This window comes from Elephantulus edwardii, unplaced genomic scaffold (genome assembly GCF_000299155.1).
Source record: "Elephantulus edwardii isolate Elephantulus edwardi_28Jun2011 unplaced genomic scaffold, EleEdw1.0 scaffold00033, whole genome shotgun sequence".
In the NCBI taxonomy this organism is placed as follows: Eukaryota; Metazoa; Chordata; class Mammalia; order Macroscelidea; family Macroscelididae; genus Elephantulus; species Elephantulus edwardii.
The window spans coordinates 12,990,992-12,998,272 of NW_006399783.1; the positions used below are offsets into that span (position 1 = coordinate 12,990,992).

The following is a 7,281-nucleotide window of genomic DNA, read 5'->3' on the forward strand; positions in this document are numbered from 1 at the left end:
GGGAGAGACTGAGAAAGATGGGTTCAATAATGTATACTACATTGAAACAGATGAGGGAGAAGACTGTTTAAAAGGGATATGTGATTAGGTATTTTTGTCATGACAGGATTCCAGAGGGAAGCCTACATAGTGGGGTGGACCTGGGGGGAGGGATTGTAAAACAATTTAAGAATTTTTCTTTTACTTTTCCAAGAGGGTAGTGTACTAAGAGGCAGTATTGGGAGGGGAGAAAAGTGCAACAATGAATGAATGGAAATCCAAAGTCTCTAAATTTTTACTGAAATTAATAATAAATTTAAATTTAAAAATATAGATCCACAAAAAAAAAGGAGGGAAGTAGAAACTTATAAGGCCATTCTGAGCCATGGCTACTTGTTGAGTTTCTCCAACAGAGCTCCAAGCAGATTCAGTCATGCCTGATGAAGTGAAACTCAGAAGGACATGAATTTACAAAATGTGGACCAGTAACTGGAATGAGAAAAATTGTAGGCGAAACCCTTGTAACAGGAGACTCAGAAGAGATATGTGAACCCTCTCAAGGAGCTGATTCAGGAGACTGAATTATTGCCTGGACTATGGAAAGTGTATATTCAACGTAGTGTCGTCCTAAGGTAACCGTCTTTGAGTCAAGTACTGTGTTTCTAAATCTGCTAATCAAGACATTTTGTTGCTATGCAATATAAATGTTGCCCTTATTTACTAAAGCTTAAGGACCCTCTTCCTCTGCAGATGTAGACCCCTACTTTCTCCTGTTCTGATTATTCCTGCATGCCCCCACATTTTGCAAATTCCTGACCATCCTAGTTTCACTTCATCAGCCATGAGAGAACCAATAAGAACTGAAGCTCCTATTCTCCAGGATTTAATTCCACCGAGAACGTGTGTAAATGCTGCAAGCCTGCTAGGCCATTCACTAGCGGTCAAACAGCAAAGAGCATGAGTATACAGTAGGACTGGCCTGTGTGTTGCTTTGTTATATAGAAGGTCGCCATGAGTCAGAGCAGACTGAACAGCATCTGATGGCACCAACAACATTCTTAGGAAGTTTCTATTATTTGCTTCATTTCACAGATGTAGTACCTGAGGTACTCAGAGGTCACTGACTAGCCCAAGTTCATACAGTTCACCACTGCCCAAGCCAGGGCTCTAAGGCACTTTGGCCCCAGGTCCCTTACTCTTGAGCACTCCAGGCGGTCGAGGGTATCGCTGGCCCTCTGGAGCACATCTCCTCAATCTCACATCTCCTCACGAGTTTCTTCATTTGGCTTAAAGGGTCTCTTCCTCTTCAGGGGAAGAGTTAGTGAGGTAAAGAAACCAGCTGTTGAGTCTGCAGCATAGGCTTGAGTCTACTGTTTGATCCCAAGAATCACAACTCTGAATGATGGTTTACTTTATTGAGCACCTACTTAGGTTCTGGCCACCATTTTAAGCAGTGGACATATGTTTTCTCATTTAATCCTCAAAACAATCATATGAAGCCAATATAATTATTAGTTTATTTTTTCACATGTTGAGAGCAAGGCACAGAGAAGTTGAGTAATATACTCAGAGTATGTAAGTAACGTACACCGCAAGGTAGTAGGTAATCCCGACCATGAATCCAGGCAGTCTCGTTCCAGAGACCAAATTCTGGGAAGACCCTTCACTTCTCTGAGCTTCAGTTTCTTGGTCAGTACAGTGGGCAAAGAGGATCTCGTAAAGATGAAAGAGGTTGTGGAAAGGAAATGGCTCTGTGAATATGAAATGTAGTCAAATCTCACCTGCTTCAGAAAAAAAGTGCATCCTACGTTATATCAAAGTGCACAAAGAATATTGACTATACATCCCATGGGCTGCCAGAGGCTGAAGGAATCAGCCTTAGAAGAAACGCCATCAGAATGCTTCTTAGAGAAGAAGATGGTGACGCTTTGGCTTGCTTACTTTGGACACATCACCAGGACCAATTGCTAGAGTAGGACTCAATTTGGTAAAGTGGAGTGTCAGTCAAAAAGAAGGAAAGCCTCTGGGCGATGGACAGACGCAATGGCTGCAACGATGGCCTCGGCAGCCAGGCAACGTTTCATTCTGCTACACATATGGTCACGAGTCAGAGCGACCACCAACAAAAAATGCTGGCTTAAGCCCAGAACGGTGTGGTCGTGGACAAGTCATTTCCCTCTCTCAGCCTCCCAGCATGCCCTGCAGGATACAGATTACAACAGCTTCTGGCTTCTGTCTTGCAGGGAGTGATGTGAAGATTAAAGAAGGCAGCAAACACAGAGGCCTAAGAAGCGTTTCTTTAATCATTAATATTCTTATTTAGAGTATTGTCACGAGGATTAAAGAAATCAGAGTCTAATATGTCTAATCAGACTGATGGCTGCTGCTCTAAACTGCCTACTCCCTCTGGGCATCAATTTTCACATCTTTAAAATAAACATATTCATATGGCACAAGCATTAAGCAACTTGCCTGCTAGATGCAAGGTTGGCAGTTTGAATACAACCAGACGGATCTATGGGAAAGATTAGAAAACCTTAGGTACTGTTCTACTCTGTCACACTCGGTCAGGTTTGAAGTTGACTTGGTGACACTAACAACTACAACCAAGGTCTAAAGTTACTGTGAGGTTACTATACCTTAGAATAGCACAAGGCACTCAAAAAATATTGGCTGTTAACGTGCCTTAGTTATCATTATAATTGCACAGTGGATGCAATGTGATTGGGATCATGAACTGATTTCAGCTCAGGTTCTGCCTCTGACGTTCACCCCATGTATTCCACAGCATCTCTGTGCTGAGTTCAAGGCACCCATGACCCTAGCTTCTGGCAGAGCTGCCTCTGCTGGGTTTCAGGAAAATGTCAGTCCTTGACCTTTAGAGGTGGCCAGCAAAGAATGCATCCTCTGAGCACACTCTGGAGGAAAGTTCCACCTCCTCAGTCTTTCTGGGCACCTTTGATGAGCTTGGAGCTGGTGCTCAGGACCAAGTGTGCATCTGCTAGGGAACAGATGAGGAACGCCATGGGATAAGTCTTATTTCCCTTTTTGCCTTGGTTGCCAGGCACAGTGTGGGCAGATTCTGTACTGCCCAAAGGCTATGTGCCTTTTGCAGGCAGTGTGAAAGCAGGGGAAAGAAAGCACAGGCTTCAGACCCTAAACTGAGTTTCCTATGTTACCTAAGGCAAGTGACTACTCAGAGTTTGCTACTTCATCTGTAATAAAGAAGGAACAAAGATCTCTTCCTCAGAGGGTTATACCCTATCTTCTCTGCAGTCTGCTGGCTGAGTGAATGTCACAGTTCCCTCCTCTCTCTGAGCTTGTTTTCTCTTCTGCAAAATGAGAATTGTGTTCACAGCCATGTTGATGGTCCCTAGGTGGCACAAACAATGTACTTGACTGAATTAATTGTATGCATTTAATTGAGTGCATTAGTTGGCAGTTAGCACTCACTCACAGGCACCTGGGAAGAAAGGCCTGGTGAATTATTTAAAAAAAAAATCAGCCACTTAAAATTCTACAGAACACAGCTCTACTCTGCATGCCCAGGGCACCATAAATTGGAATCCTCTTATTGGCAGAGGTTTGATTTGCCTTATTTTTAATAGATTGTAGAGAGGATCACTCAGAGGACACAGCCTGCTGCCTGCTACGTGTTTGGTACTTTCTAACCAGCACCTAAAAAAGTCATCCTTTTTCAGAGTGAACGCCCTCTCATTGGAGGACCGGGCTTGGAAATCAGTGGTTTCCTAAGTTAAGATTTGCTGAAAAGCAGAGCCTTTCTGTAGCAATTTTAAAACCATGCTTTGTGGTTTGACTTCAGTCTGGATTCTTGGTTCTGGAGGTGGGTGGAGGAGGCTGGGCAAGTGCTCTGAGGTTCCTGGAGGAGTAGGTCATTTCACCCAGGTGCCTGCGGTGGGAATACCCGCCCTCCCAAGACACGCACACTCTTTTATGAGGTGCACCTGACTGCTGGCTAGTGGGGGGCGGGGGGCATACCTGCTGGGACATGCCCTAGAGGGAGAAATGCAGAGAGTGGTTCCAAGACCTTCCCACAGCCTACTATCCTATGCCCTGGGAGGCTCTGCTGAAGCTGCACAAGCAAGAGAGGCAGCCCCACCCAGAGACCCTGCAGCCCAAATGTGGTCCTGGTGCCAAGGGAGGTGGCAGTCTGCATGCTTCTGGATGTGGTTGAAAGAAGTGTATGAAAGTCAAGTACAAGAGAAGCTAGCACCAATAGATAGTGCCCAGGCTGGGTCCCAGGATATCCCCCAATCCTTACCTCTCTCTTAGTCACTATGGAACCCCTTTGGTGTCCCTAAAATCTGTTTCTAAGGCCCCAGTTTTTTCTGTCCAATCCCCAAACTGGTGTACCTTAGTCTTTAAACTGACATCCTTGCTCTTTAACATTTTAAAGAGGTCTTTAACAGCACATTTGCCCAATACAACACACCTTTTGATTTCTTGACTGCTGCTACTGTGGGTGCTGAATGTGGATCCAAGTAAAATTGAATCCTTGAAAACTGCAATCTTTTCCACCTACTATGATGTTACCTATTGGTCCAGAAGTGAGGATTTTTGTTTTGTTTTGTTTTGTTTTCTTGATGTTGAAATGTAGTCCATACTAGAGGCTGTAGTCTTTGACTTTGTTCAGTAAGTGCTTCATTCATATTTAAAGTCATTTTATATAAGATCATATATTAATTTGGAAAGTCTGCTGTTATCTACTTCCACATTTTAAGTAACTATATGGTTTAAATTCTGTATGTATGGCTTTGGCTTTAGCATTCCCATCTTAGAGGATGCAAAGGAGAGGGAGGAGAGGACTGAGTTTTCCAGAGCATGTAGTATTTCTTAGTCAGTATGTCAATATCTCTTAATGAAAATAGAGATGTTCAAGACGTGGTCCTTCTGAATCCATGTACCCAGTGGCCACGGGAGACCGCATGGGGGAACATTAGCAGGAGAGCTACTGGATGAAATTATATATATATATATATGAAACATTTAATTGTGCTAATACGAAACCTATACTTGGACCAAGAGGCAGTAGTCAGAACAGAGCAGGGTGACACTGCATGGTTCAAAATTGGGAAGGGTGTACGCCAGGGATGCATCCTGTCTCCATACCTTTTCAACATGTATGCAGAGCAGATTATCCGAGAGGCTGGGCTCTATGAGGAGAATTGTGGCATCAGGATTGGTGGAAGGTCTATTAACAATCTCCATTATGCAGATGACACAACCCTGCTTGCTGAAACAGAGGAGGACCTCATGCACTTACTGCGAAGGGTCAAGGACTGCAGCCTTCAGTATGGACTGAGGATCAATGTCAAGAAGACAAAGATTCTCACCACTGGACCAATTGGCAGCGTCAGGATGGATGACGAAGAGATTGAGATTGTTCACAGCTTCAGTTTGCTCGGCTCCACAGTCAACACTCTTGGCACCAGCAGTCAGGAAATCAAAAAGCGTATCGCGATGGGAAAGTCTGCTGTTAGGGACCTCTCGAAAGTATTCAGGAGCAACGGTGTCTCTCTGGAGACTAAGGTGCACCTGATACAGGCCATGGTATTTGCAATCGCTTGTTATGCATCAGAGAGTTGGACAATGACTAGGGAGGACAGAAGGAGAGTGGATGCTTTTGAGCTGTGGTGCTGGAGAAGGGTACTGAATGTACCCTGGACTGCCAGGAAAACAAATGGATTTGTCTTGGAGAGGATTAAACCAAGCTACTCCTTGGAGGCAAGGATTCTGGGGCTTCGTCTGACATACTTTGGACATGTTGCCAGGAGGGACGGGTCCTTGGAGAGGGACATCATGCTTGGGAGGGTTGAGGGACAACACAGGAGGGGAAGACCCTCTATGAGATGGATTGATTCGGTGACTGGGGTAATAGGGATGGGTGTGTCAGAGGCGGTGCGGTTGGCGCAGGATAGAGCAGGGTTTAGGGCTGTTGTGCATAGGGTCGCTATGAGTCGGAAACGACTCGACGGCACATAACAACAACAACAACATATATATACACACACACACATAGGAGAGAGTGGCTGCAATAAGAGAAAAATTAGCAAGGACTCAAATACAAGGTGGTCTTATGTTCAGAAATGTATGATAAATCAGGGTGCAGGGTGGGATGTGGGATAGTGATGGCTTCTTGAAAATGGAGGCATTGAATCAACCTTGAAGAGTGTAAACTCTCAGGGATGAGCTGAGCAGTTTAAGTAGGAAGTCCTGAGAAACTAAGCCAGGAGGTCCTCTCCTTTCATTCACATTGCTCTAGGCCAGCTTTGCCTCTTACCAACTGGAAGATCTCAAACATCTCCCTTCCACTCTCTGAGCCTCAGTTTGCCCAGGTGTAAAATGTAAAATGGGACAATAATAAAATTTTCCTCCTTCTTTACAAAACAAAAAAAGACAAAAGCATGGAAAATAAGAGTCCAGAAAAACTGGTTTGAAATTAGGTCTTCTTGGGCCAGCCGTTGTATCACTTCATGATCCATGTTCTCATCTGTAGAATGGGGGACAGGCGCTAGCAGGCTTCATTCTCTACTGTGTTCTAGGTGCCTCTCACGAGACTGTTCAGGAGAGATGCTAAAAAAATAAAATAAAAATTAAAAAAAACCTAAATAAATAAAATAAAAATCTGTAGCGTGAATGAATGAATGAGGAATTAGTGCCACTGCCTCTCCCAGGAGCTCTCCAGCTCTTGCCAAGGCTAATTCTTCCATCAGGTGGCACATCCCACCCACCCCTCCCAGGTTGTCCGTGACCCCACCCCCTAAAACCTAGTCATGACATCACATTTTGCCTTGGTTTGGTTTGGTTTTCTGTTTTTTGTGGGGGAGCTCCTAGTTTGATAATTACGTTCTGCCATCAGCATCACTGCAGAGCTCTGTGAGCCGAGGACCGCCAAAGCTTCCAGTTCACAGGATTATTTCCTTCCATCCTTTTTCGCTTTTCGACACCGACCTAGGTTTCTCCTATGCCTTGGCCTGTGGTCTCTGGGGTAGAACAAATGGCTTCAAGAGTTTTATTCTATCGGAAGAAATCTTCTGCCAGCAGCACGTACGTCTCCGCTCGCAGGGGCGAAGGCTTGGTCCCCTGCCGCGCAGCGTTTGAAAGGTGACCTGGCACAGAGTGGGCCTTCTAAGTACTGGAATAAATGACTGTACGACGAGAACGCTTGCGAACTTGGCACCCACAAGGCACCCAGCTGCCCTGCGCGCCTTTCTGCCCGGGCGCGGGAGCTGCGAGGGCGGGTGGCTCTGCCTTCTCCTCCCGTCGCCTGGTGCAAACTTT

General features: G+C 45.1%; 1 protein-coding gene across 1 annotated transcript in view; it reads left to right on the forward strand.

Annotated features, from left to right (window-relative positions):
• The window catches only part of NEURL1B (neuralized E3 ubiquitin protein ligase 1B), a 74,577-nt gene that overhangs the window by 22,675 nt on the left and 44,621 nt on the right, over positions 1-7,281 (forward strand). The window lies entirely within an intron of this gene.